General features: G+C 39.0%; 1 pseudogene; it reads left to right on the plus strand.

Annotated features, from left to right (window-relative positions):
• Positions 1-1,268: 1,268 nt before the first annotated feature.
• On the plus strand, positions 1,269-1,441 carry LOC133766519 (DNA-directed RNA polymerases I, II, and III subunit RPABC4-like; annotated as a pseudogene).
• Positions 1,442-13,469: the final 12,028 nt, after the last annotated feature.

Below are 13,469 nucleotides of genomic sequence, written 5' to 3' on the forward strand. Positions count from 1 at the left end.
AAAATAAAACCTGTCAGTACAAAATGTGATGTACTATTGAGAAAATTTGATATATAAAACCACTGAGTGGTACAACTTAAGAAAGCAATTTTTATTTTAGTTGTTATAGAAAATTATTAGTTTTAGGGCTCCTTTAAAGATGAACTGTCCTAACCAGCATCTCCACCATGTGATTTTATTTATAAATATTTTATTGCAAATATATAATTCTCCAGTATTATAGTTGTTGGACTGATAAGACATGCTGAATAGAAACGATTGACATACAAATAATTTTTTAAAGAGAATCCAGATAAGTCTGAGTGTGTGTGTGTGTGTGTGTAATGTTTTAGAGCACATAATTTATTCAAAGTTTAAGCATCTCTCCCAACCTGTCACTTGTAAGATATTATAACACCAACATTACACACACACTGAATTCTTCACTTGGTTGTCATCATAAGACATCTTGGATGAATTCTGTGGTTAAATAAATTATTATTTTCAAGGTAGTCATATAAATTTAAAATCTGACTTGTTAACGTGCTAAAACTGAAGGAGGTCGTTACTTACTTTCCATTTATTTTCTTATATTTATAGTAAGCTGTTAACAATATTCTTCTGTTTCTTTTACCATGAATTAAGACAATCTGTGTAAATCTCTTAGCACTAAGATTAGTGTATTTTTTTATTAGCTTTTGAAAGTATTATTACCTTGTAGTGCCTAAAACATGTAGGGGATTAAAAACAGCATAACAGATGAAAAATACTTTTTTACAAAACCCTGGGGATTTTTAAATGTGTAATATGTGTGAAGGAACCTTTAAAATTTCTAATGTTCTTCATAAACTTAAGAAATTAATGATTCCTTGGGGTTTTTGGAGCTCCCTTCAACCTCAGAATGGCTCTGTGAGGTCTTCAGGGGAAATATTGGACTTGACTTTTTTGAATGAAAGAATTAAAAATCAGAGTATCAACGAGGCCAGCATCTTCATTTATAAAATCAGGTCACCACTATATACTTCTAGACATTGATACACATTATGTACATGTTTTATGCCTGATTTTTCTAAAATGCTAGAATAAATCTTATTATTGTATTGCATGATTGCCAATGTCTCTAAGGCCCATTTAGCCTGTGAGGGGCAGTGATAGAGCTGGTGGCTAATAAAGACAAGAATCAGTGGTAGAGCTGGTAGATAATAAGAATCCGGAAGTTGAGGGCACAGTGACATGCTGGGCCCTGTTAGGAATCTAGGAAGTTTGTCTGTGTTATGTGAGACGTGACAATGGACATCCAAAAGGACGTTCAGCCCCCCAAGCAGCAGCCACTGATCATATTTGAGGAGAATTTCACACAGGAAATGAAATGAAAACCAAGAATCCAATCAGATACATAGAATGTGGATATAGAAAAATGTACAAGAAAAGGACTAAAAGATGGGTCATTTCTGATGCTTGATGAAACAGGCAATTTCAGAGGAATATCTTCATTTGTACTAGGATTTGCTGCTAATGTTTCTCATTGTTGTATCGTTTTCAGTTTGGCATGCTTTATGATTGCAACTGTCTACATATGATTTCATTTTGAAAACAATATTCTATTTAGAGATCTGTTAATATAAAGGAATAATTTGTGCAATTATGTGATTTATAATGTAATTTTGTTGTTTATGTAATCTGATACACAATGAAGGTTCAAATTGCTTCCTCAAACTGACCTTACATTCAAAACCTAGAAGTATCTGGGGTCCTTGTTAAAAATGTAGGTTTTTAGAGTCTTCTGAAAGGCTAATGGAAGAAATTCATTGGAAACTGAAACAAAGAAACAAACAAAAAGACTGAGTTTGACAAGAGACATGGCTTGTGGATCCCAGATTTTGCTTATTTCTTTAAGCATTTATTAAACACCCTTCATAGCTATGGCCTGGATGAGGTACGATGGATTATGGAAAAATGAATTCAAGCTCAGTTGTGTCATCAAGGAGATAACAGAACTGTTGAAGATAACATCAAGGAGATAACAGAACTGTTGAAGACCTTTTAATGAGAGAATATAGAATAATGACAGAAACAGACTTTAAAATTTTTAGAGTACTTCAAGTTTTGCAACAATTGAGGAAGTATACAAGAGTGGTTGATAGAGGATTTTGAACAAGGAGTAAACGTGGCTCCAATTTGTGCCTTGGGAATATGCATTTTTCAATTGGATGATAAATTGGTTTGCATTCTTTCAATAATTATCAGCAAAACCATTACTTTAATAACAAAGGTAAATGAGCTATACTACATGTGCTCCCACAACACTAATTAGTCCCTTGTCCTTGAAAATGGAGAATGCTATCAGTTGACCATAAAAATGATGTTGGAGTCATCTGTGATTTTTCTCTCAGGCAGGAAAAGATGAAAAGATGGTTGTAGAATTATAAATTTTAAACAGAAATTAGGAGCTTTTAGTTTATACAAGTATGTGCAAGAGACTTTTCAACTCCAATTTAAAAATTAGATTTATTTATTTATTTGAAAGGCAGAATTGCAGAGAGAGAGAGGGAGAGAGAGATTAAGAGAGAGAATTTATCTGTTGGTTCACTCCACAAATGGCTGCAATGGCCAGAGTTGGACTGATCTGAAGCCAGGAGCCAGGAGCCAGGAGTTTCTTCCGGGTCTCCCATGTGGGTGCAGGGGCACAAGCACTTGGACCATCTTCTGCTGCTTTCCCAGATGCAATAGCAGGGAGCTGGGCCAAAGTCGAGCAGCCCAGACAACTGGGACACCAGCATCACAGGCGGTGGCTTTACCCACTATGCCACAGAACTGGCCCCCTCAACTCCATTTTTAAGAAAATTAAAAATAAATGCTAGCATATAACTTCCTCTCCAAAGAGATGCAATCCCACCTTGTGGAGCTCTTGTCTTTTTGAAGGGTGTACTTCCTCCCAGACCTACCTCAACAGTAGCCCCCTGCCTAACTACTTCTTACCTACATTCTGTCAGAGGCCTCAAGAAGGCACTTGATTTTGATTGTTCTTCACTTTTAATGTCTCTAAGACAGTTGCCCTGAGTTGCCTTCTGGAGCTTCTTAAATACTCTTCCTAATTTCTGGTTGCTGTTATTGTTTTTAATTCAGTTGGTTATTGTTTATGAATTTGAATAGATTTGGAGTTCTCTTAGCTATATATATTTTTCCCTCTCCAGGGCTAGTATTTTTACTGTGCTATGTTGTAGAAGATAGGTGTTTTTTTTTATTTTAACATATGTATCATATTATGTCCCTTGGCTAGAGGGCCCCTTTGGACCCCATGCTTTAGAGGATCCACGGCTGGCCTTTCTCAGACTGAAGAGTTCATGGGCTGAAGCACCTGTTCCAACATGGAGCTCATATTCTCTTCCTCTAGAACACGCTTTCAGCACCTTGTCCTAGAACTCCCTGCCTAAGGGACCATGACGAGCCCACCTACAGAGTCCGTGTGGGCTCTTCAATCACAGCTTCCAAGGTTGGACTGTGCCACCAGTATGGAAACTCCTAGAATGTAGGAATATTAAAGAGATATGCTTGCAGGGAGTGCTGCTGGAACTTGGATGGCTGGCCCTTCCCAGTTTGAAATGGAGCTGTGTGTGTGAGAGAAAGGTGAGCCAGTGTCTTCTGGAGGATGGAGGGTGACCCCTGCATACTACCACTTTAAGCTTCAGAACTCCAGGGGCTGTGAGAAGTCTGTTACAAGCATCTTTATGAGGATGTGTTTCTCAATATGGGCAGAGAGAATATTTTTTTTAACAGTGTGCTATGTGAGATTTAAATATCTATATGCAAGATCTGTGAATCTCCATTTATAATCCTACCTGCACACTGCCGATGTTAGCAGCAGGTCTGCAGAATACCAAACAATTGAATTTAAGGACTATGTTTTTTTCTTTTTCTGTGAAAAATGCCATGGAGATTTTGATAGGGATTACATTGAATATGTAAGTTGCTTTGGGTAATAGTGACATTGTAACAGTATTAACATCTTCCAATCTATGAACACAGCTTTCTTTCCATTTATTTGTATCATCTTTAATTGCTTTGATCAAAATTTTGTCACTTTGAATGTAAAAGTCTTTATTTCCCCCAAAGAAACCTTTATTTAATGAGTACAAATTTCTTAAGTATAACTTTAGGAATATAGTGATTCTTCCCACCATATCCACCCTCCCACTTCATCTCCTGCTCCCTCTCCCATTCCCAGTCCCATTCTCTATTAAGATTCAATTTTCAATTAACTTTATACACAGAAGACCACCTCTATGCTAAGTAAATATTTCAACAATTTGCAAATACACACACACACAAACACAACTGTTTGAGAACAAATTTTATAGTTAATTCTCATAATACAACTCACTGAAGACAGAGGTCCTGCATGAGAAGTAAGTGCACAGTGACTCCTGTTGTTGATTTAACAATTAACACTCTGATGTATTCCATTTGTGATCACCCGAGGCTCTTCAAGGCTATGGAAGCCTTTTGAGTCCACAGTCTCCATCAGTATTTAGACAAGGCCATAAGCAGAGTGGAAATTCTCTCCTCCCTTCAGAGAAAAGTACATCTTTCTTTTATGGTCCCTTCTCTCCACTGGGGTCTCACTCACAGAGATCCTTCATGCAGGACATGAAGGGTAAGGTGAAACCTCATTGTGGTTTTGATTTGCAGTTCCCTGATGACTCGTGATCCTGAATATTTTTTCATGTGTCTGTTGGCCATTTGGATTTTCTCTTTTGGAAAAATGTCTGTTTAAGTCCTTTGCCCATTTTTTCTTTTAAAAAACTTTAATCTTTAGACCTTATAAAAGAGATGGCTAACATTTTTCTGCAATAGCATAGCCAAAATAAGAACTCAAATAATAATCTCATAGCTAGATTCACTTCGCCATCAGCGAAGTATACAGTAAGTAGAAAAAACCTCCCTTTCAGACCAAAGGGAAAGAAAGTTTTAAAGTGAGAATATAATTTTCCTCATGGGCATTGTCTACCTTAGAAAAACTACTACAGAACATGTCTGTGACTATAGACTTGTAGTTCAGGCCACCGAAGATTAGAGATGGGAAACGGGCACTCCCTTGACTTGCATCCTCTGGTCTGCTTTAACACAAACCAGGAGGAAAAGAAAGCTCGGCATCAGAAGCAATGGGTGGCAGGCCTATTTAATGGCTGATCTGTACAGTGATCTGCCATCAAGCAGACCCAACAGGCCAGTCCACTGCAGTGGCTTTCAATGTGGTAAGCCTGGGCTTCAGCAGAAGTCAGCTTGTGAAGAGCCCTGGCAGCTCTGCCAAGAGTTGGATCACTGGAAATGGACCTGCCCTGGAGTCGAAGGATGCCCAGGTCAGAGCCACAGATCGTATTGGCTCTAAGCTGAAAAGCCCTTCACTCAGCCCAACTTCCAAAGTGACCACTGCAGCTGAGGGTATGGTCAAGTAGGGTCAGCAACATTGCAGGCAGAACTGTAAATTTCTTGTTAGAGATGCCACCTGCCTTTACCTGGCCAGCTCTCCTCCCAGGCCAGCCAAGTAATGAAAGTCAACAGAGTGCCTTCCCCTAGGAGGTTCACACCTCCCTTAGGATATACCCCATGTGAAGAGATAGATAGGTCTGGGCCTCTGAATTTACAAGGCCTAAAGCCCACCAGATTATTATCAAGCCCCTTCTATCAGGTTCTATTTGCCTCTCAATCAGAAAACTTAATTGTAGCTTAGACAGCACCTTTCTTAGCTCCACTAATAATGACTCTGTCCTTTGTTCTAGGCCCTGTCTAGTGCACTTGGGCCTCATTCCTTTGTAATCATAACCTCTACTCTACCACCAATGGCTCTACTCCCAACATGTGTGTACTGATGGTCCTCTTCCCCACTTAATGCTGTATTATTGTTCAAACCTGGTAAATGCCACTCTCAGGATCATTGGTTACTATCCTCACTCTGTCTTTTATGACCTTGTCTAAATATGATCAGAGTCGGCAAACTTGGAAGGCTTCCATAGCCTTGGCAACTCATGACGACAGCCTAGGGTGGTTACTGGCGCCATAAACTAGAGTGTCAATTTGTTGGGTCAACAACGGGAGCCACTGTGCACTTGCTCCTCATGTGGGATCTCTGTCCTTAATGTGCTGTACATTGTGATTTAATGCTATAACTAGTACTCAAACAGTATGTTTCACTTTGTGTTTCTATGTGGGTGCAAACTGTTGAAATCTTTATACTAAATTGATCTTCTGTATATAAAGAGAATTGAAAATGAATCTTGATGCAAATGGAATGGGAGAGGGAGCGGGAGAAGGGAGGGTTGCAGGTGGGAGGGAAGTTATGGGGGGGGGGAAGCCATTGTAATCCATAAGCTGTACACTGGAAATTTATATTCATTAAATAAAAGTTAAAAAAAAACTTTTATTTAATATAAATTTTGTAAGTACAACTTTTGGATTATAGTGGCTTTCCCCCCATAACCTCCCTCCCACCTGCAACCGTCCCATCTCCCACTCCCTCTCCCATCCCATTCTTCATCAAGATTACTTTTCAATTATCTTTATATACAGAAGATCAATTTAGTATATACTAAGCAAAGATTTCAATAGTTTGCACCAACACAGACACACAAAGTATAAAGTACTCTTTGAGCAGTAGTTTTGACATTAATTCACATGGTACAACACATTAAGGACAAAGATCCTACAAGGGGAGCAAGTGTACAGTGACTCCTGCTGTTGATTTAACAATTGACACTCTTATTTATGACATCAGTAATCACCCTAGGCTCTTGTCATGAGCTGCCAAGGCTATGGAAGCCTCTTTGAATTCACAAACTCCAACCTTATTTAGACAAGGCCATAATCAAAGTGGAAGTTCTCTCCTCCCTTCAGAGAAAGGTACCTACTTCTTTGATGGCCCCTTCTTTCCACCAGGATTTCACTTACAGAGATCTTTCATTTAGGTCATTTTTGCCATAGTGTCTTGGCTTTCCATGCCTGAGCAACTCTCATGTTTTTGGTATTTTGATTGATTTCACATTGAATCTGTAAATTGCTTTTAGAAGAGTAGACATTTTGATGATATTGATTCTTCCAATCCATGAACAGGAAAGATTTTTCCATTATTTTATATCTCCTATTTTTTTCTTTAATGCTTTGTAATTCTCATTGTAGGGATCTTTGACATCCTTTGTTAAATTTATTCCAAGGTATTTGATTTTTTTGTAGCCATTATAATTGTGATTAATCTTAGAAGTTCTTTTGGGGCCAGTGCTGTGGTGCAGCAGGGTAACATCCTGGCCTGAAGTGCCGGCATCCCATGTGGGCACTGGTTCGAGACCCGGCTAGTCTACTTCCAATCCCACTCTCTGCTGTGGCCTGGGAAATCAGTGCAACATGGCCCAAGTCCTTGGGCCCTGCACCTGTGTGGGAGACCCAGAAGAAGCTCCTGGCTCCTGGCTTCAGATCAGCACAGCTCTGGCCATTGTGGTAACTGGGGAGTGAAACATCGGATGGAAGACCTCTCTCTCTCTCTCCCTCTCCTCTCTCTGTGTAACTCTGACTTTCAAATAAATACATAAATAAATCTTAAAAAAAGTTCTTTCTCAGCCATAACCTTGTCTATGTATACAAAGTCTGTTGATTTTTGTGTCTTGATTTTTGTGTATTGATTTTATATCCTGCTACTTTATCAAACTCTTGTATGAGTTTCAATAGTCTCTTGGTGGAGTCTTTTGGATCCCCTATATATAGAATCATGTCATCTAAAAATAGGGACTAGTTTGACTTCCTCTTTCCCAATTTGTATCCCTTTGATTTCTTTTTCTTGCCTAATGGCTCTGGCTAACATTTCTAGGACTATATTGAATAGCAATGGTGAGAGTGGGCATCCCTGTCTGGTTCCAGATCTCAGTGGGAATGCTTCCAACTTTTCCTCATTCAATAAGATGCTGGCATGGATTTGTCAAAAATTGTTTTGATTATGTTGAGGAATGTTCCTTCTAAACCCAATTTGCTTAGATTTTTCATCATGAAAGGGTGTTGTATTTTATCAAGTGCTTTCTCTAACTCTATTAAAACAATCATATGGTTTTCTTCTTCAGTTTGTTAATGTGATGTAGCACATTAAATAATTTGTGAGTGTTGAATCTTCCCTGCGTACCAGGATAAATCCCACTTGATCTAGGTGAATGATCTTTCTGATTTGTTGTTTGATTTGATTGGCCAGAATTTTGTTGAGAATTTTTGCATCCATGTTCATCAGGGAAATTGGTCTGTAGTTATCTTTCTCTCTTGCGTCTTTTCTGGGTTTAGAAATTAAGGTGATGCTGGCTTCATAGAATTTGGGAGGATTCCTTCCTTTTTAATTGTTTTGAATAACTTGAGAAGAGTTGGAGTTAGTTCTTTAAATATACTTTGAATTCAGTGGTGAAGCCATCTGGTCCTGGGCATTTCTTTGTTGAGAAGATCTTTATTGAATGTAACGTCTTTTACCTCCTTAGTTAAGTTCAATACTCGGTATTCTATTTTTTGATATGATAGCAAATGGGATTGTTTCTTGATTTCCTTTCTGGATAGTTTGTTATTAATGTATAGGAACCAAATGATTTTATATGCTAATTTTGCATCTTTATTCAGCCAGTTTATTAGTTCTGTTTTTTTTTTGTGTGGAGTATTTCTATATATCAGATCAAGCCATTCACATCAAATTATTTCACTTCTTCCTTTCTGATTGCTGCCTGTTTTTCTTTTTCTTGCCTGATTGTTGTGGCTAGGCATACAAATTACCAATAGGCATATGAAAAGAAGTTCAGCATTACTAATCATCAGGGGAATACAAATCAAAACCACAGTGAGATCTCACCTCACACCTATGAGGATGACTATTATTGAAGAAACCAAAAGATTATATAAATGTTGGCAAGGATATGGAGAAATTGAAACCCATGGCCATTGTTGGTGAGAATACAGAATGGTTAGGCTGGTGTGGAAAATGTTATGGATACTCCTCAAAAATTTTAAAAAATGAAACTACTATATGATCCAAGTATCCCTTTACTGGGTATATAGCCAAAGGAAATGAAATCAATCTGTTTCAAACAACTATCTGCCCTCTGTGTTCATTGTAGCATTGTTCACAATAGTTAAGATGTGGGAACAACCTAAATAGTTATTAATAGGCTAAAGGACCATGAAAACATTTTGATTACATACAATGGAATATTATTAAGACTTTTAAAAAGAAGGGAATGTGATAACGTGGGTTAAACATTGAGACGTGCTAAATAGATATGCCAGTCACACAAGGATAACTACTGTGTGATTCTACTTACATGAGGGTGAGCTATCTAAAATAGTCACATGCATAGAAACAGGGAATTGTGTGGTAATCACCAGGGACTGACTGCAAGGGGTATGGGGGGTTGCTATTCAACAGGTATAAAGTTTCAGTTATGCAAACGAATACATTCTAGGCACCTGCTGCACAATACTGAAATATCAGTTAACAATATTGTACACAAAATTTTGCTGAGAACATAGATTTCATGGTAAGTGTTCTTAACATAGCAATAATTTAAAAACCTATGCTAAGAAATTGGGCTCTAGAGTTGTGAGCTTTCCATCTGGTTTGAATGGATCTCTAACCTAAGTGGTAACATATGACGGACTTAAAGAAGATGGTAATGTAAATCAGAACAGTTATTTCCAGTGACTTGAGAAGCACAGTAGAGGACATTGGTATATCGTCATTATTATTATGCTGCTGCTAAGATCCCTGCCTTTAACTTCTCTGCGACCTTGGGCAGTTTATTTCAGCATTTTGGAAGAAGTTCTTACTTGCATAAAGAAGAGGCTGAAATAAATGATTTTTAGGTTTTTTCCCCAAGCACTTACTGTATTTTATTATCTTTCACAAAAATGAGGTTTGTTTTTTCTTGCTTGCCCCCTTTTCATATCAGTAGCATCTCCTTTATGAATTTTCATTCCCTACAGTTTTTTCTTGCTGCCCTAGTCCTTTTCTTCAAACTCAGTGCTATACAAACTGAATTTGCAATATACAAAGTTATCTCTGAGGACTCCACATAAAACAATATTCAAGAGCTTTAAACTCAGAGTGACATTTAAGGATAGAAACAGTCAGATAAAAAGCAAGGTTTCTGATTTTCACTAAAATGAATTTTCTGAATCTGCATTACTAAAGTCTAACAGACATGGTTGCTGCAGTCATTACGTGAGGCAAGGTGGAAGCCCCAGAACTAGGAGAATTTAATCAAAACTTTTCTTAGTGTCTCTGAGCTCCAAAATATTTTCCCTTCCCCAATGATGAACTATCCCATGAAATCACTTTCATTTGTGAGTTACATATTCATGGGGACAGCCCTTTCTTCCAGCTTAACCAATGGAAAGCATGTGGCTACAGAGTACACCAGTGGAAAATGTTAGTTGGTGGGGTGGTGCTGAAAGATTCTATTTGTTCACTCCAGGGGAAAACCCTGAGCAGCCAGAGTATTGTGGACCCTCAGTTACCTTTGAAAAAGAGACATCATGAACCTGTACCCAACCCTTATAGCAATTGGAGAGTGAACCAGCAGATGGGCACTCTCTCTCTCTCTGCCTCTCATACAAATAAAATAATTATATTATAAAAATATTTCAAAATGAGGCCAGCATTTTTGTTCAGCAGGTTAAGCTGCAACCAGCAATGCCAACATCCCGTATGAGCACTGTTTTGAATCCCAGCTGCTCTGCTTCTGATCCAGCTTCCTACTGATGCACTTGAGAAAACAGCGGAAGATGGCCTGAACACTTGAGTCCTTGCTACCCACATGGGAGACCTTCATAGAATTCCAGGCACCTGGCTTCTGCCTGGCCCAGCCCTCCCTGGTCATTATGACCATTTGAGAGGTGCACCAGCAGATGGAAGATCTCTGTCTCTGCCTCTCTCTCCATCTCTGTAACTGTCTTTCAAATCAATACATAAATCTTCCTAAGGGAATAACTTATATTGAAAACAATGCAGGAGGAATCATGAAATCCAAAGACAGAAAGTATCAATCCTATGTCATTCTCTCCCCAGACTGCTGAAGGATTACAAAGGGCTAAAATGTGGCTCCCTCTCTTGAACGTCTCTTTTAATCAAGAGGGCAAGACATCTAAAGGGCAGTTTGGACAAAAAGTGACTTGAGGGTGATGTGTAGGAGCTGATAAATTCAGCAAAGGAGTTGTACATGGTGAAAAGGAGCAAGTAGAAGAGAGATTGTCTATGGCTTAGACCTGAAGGGAGAGAATTTATCAAAATTTCCAACCAATGCTTACTATCATTGAATTGTCTCAACTACTCATTCCAGTTATTCATTCGTTTTATTTTTTCCATAAATATAAAGTGTTTTCTATGTGCTAGACAGTTTTCTTGGTCCCAGTGGACAAAATAAACACTTAATGGTCAGACTAAAAAATAAGATACATAAGTAATATGTGGGTGGTGTTAAATTCTACAGAAAATGAACAGGGAAAGGAACCAGGAGCTTATGGAAGGGTGGCATTCTAGCAAACATCAGGGTGGTGCAGAGTTAGTCATATGGATACCTTAGGGAAAGGCATCAAAGGTAGAGGAAATAGCCAATGCAAAGGCCCTGAGGCAGGGTTTGGCTGGCATATTTGAACAAAACTATGGAGACCCATGAGGCTGGACTGGAGGATACAGAGAAGGCAAAGTAACAGACACAGGTTAGATAGATAGAGGTGGGAGTCATATGATCATATACTTCTAGAACTTGGGAATTGCTTGCATGGGTTTTGAAAAAGAGACATAATATGGGGCCAGCACTGTGGCTCACTTGGTTAATCCTCCACCTGCAGCGCTGGCATTCCATATGGGCGCCAGGTTCTAGTCCTGGTGCTCCTCTTCCAGTCCAGCTCTCTGCTGTGGCCCAGGAGGGCAGTGGAGGATGGCCCAAGTGCTTGGGCCCTGCACCCGCATGGGAGACCAGCAGGAAGCACCTGGCTCCTGGCTTCGGATCAGCGCAGCGCCCTGGCCATAGCGGCCATTTGTGGGGTGAACCGACAGAAGGAAGACCTTTCTCTCGGTCTGTCTGTCTCACTGTCTATAACTCTATTTGTCAAATAAAAAAAAATAAAGAAAAAGAGACATAATTATCCTATACCCAGCCCTTATAGGGAGTTTTGAAGGGAAGAATGTCATGACCAGACACATTTTAAAGATTGTGTTTGCTGCTTTGTTGAAAATAGACTGCAGAGGCACAGGAAAACTGTGCAAACCCTCTAGGAAGCTAGTGGAGATGGTGAGAGATGCCAGAAGCCGTGGAGCTGTTGAAGACGTAGTTGGATTCTGAGTGTATCCTGAAAGCAGAAACAACAAAATTGCTGATAGATTGGACATCAATGTGAAAAAGAAAGCATGATCAGGGAGGAGTCTGGGTTTTTGGTGTTTTGGATATAATTTTGGAGAGCTGAAGTAACAGAAAAATGCAATAAATAAATACTCATACTTTCCAAATATGCAGCTGCTGTAGTTCACATAGTAGTTTTTGTGTGTGCCATTTGGAGACGAGGCACGCTAACATCCAGTTTGACCCATGGAGTACGAGTGTTTTGTTAACTAAGGACTCAACCAATGGTAAGACATTAGATGTTGAGGCAAACTCTCTTTTCATTTTACTCAAACATTGCCTTTTCCAAAAATTGTACATTCACATGTAGTTTTAACATATAATACACAAAGATCATGTATGTACTTAAATCTTTTCTCCCACTAGTGTCATCTTGCAAGATTATAGAACATTTCAGCTATGGTTTATTCTTTATTTTATTTTTAATTTTTTATCTTTTTTTAAGATTTTATTTATTTATTTGAGAGGCATAGTTATAGACAGTGAGAAGAGAGACAGAGAGAATAGTCTTTCATCCACTGGTTCACTCCCCAGATGGCTGCAATGGCTGAGCCAGGAGCTTCTTCTGGGTCTCCCATGTGGGTGCAGGGACCCAAGCACTAGGGCATCTTCTTCTGCTTTCCCAGGCCATAGCAGAGAGCTGGGTCAGAAGAGGAGCAGCCGGAACTTAAACCGGTGTCCATAAGGGATGCTGGTGCCGCAGGCGGAGGATTAACCTACTGTGCCGCAGCACCAGCTCCTCAGCTGTGGTTTAGACACTGATACAGTCAAGCTACAAAATAGTTCCATCACCACAGTGTTTCCCAGCTTTCAATACGCTCTTGTATCTGCAGCTACTTCTTGTCCTTAGCTCTTGACAGCTATTGTCCCTCTACTCTCTGCTGTTTATACCATACTCAAAACACTACAGTCTCTAAGAGAAAATTGATGGCATTGGAACATGTTTAGAGAAGAGCTATTTAGGTTGGGAAAAAGCACAAAATCATGATATATGAGGAAACATCACTGAGAACATTTATCACAGAAAAAAAAAATCAAACTCAGAGCAAAAAATATCTAGCTCTCTTTTAGATTTTGAAG

The sequence above is a fragment of the Lepus europaeus genome, chromosome 9 (genome assembly GCF_033115175.1).
Source record: "Lepus europaeus isolate LE1 chromosome 9, mLepTim1.pri, whole genome shotgun sequence".
NCBI classification, from domain to species: Eukaryota; Metazoa; Chordata; class Mammalia; order Lagomorpha; family Leporidae; genus Lepus; species Lepus europaeus.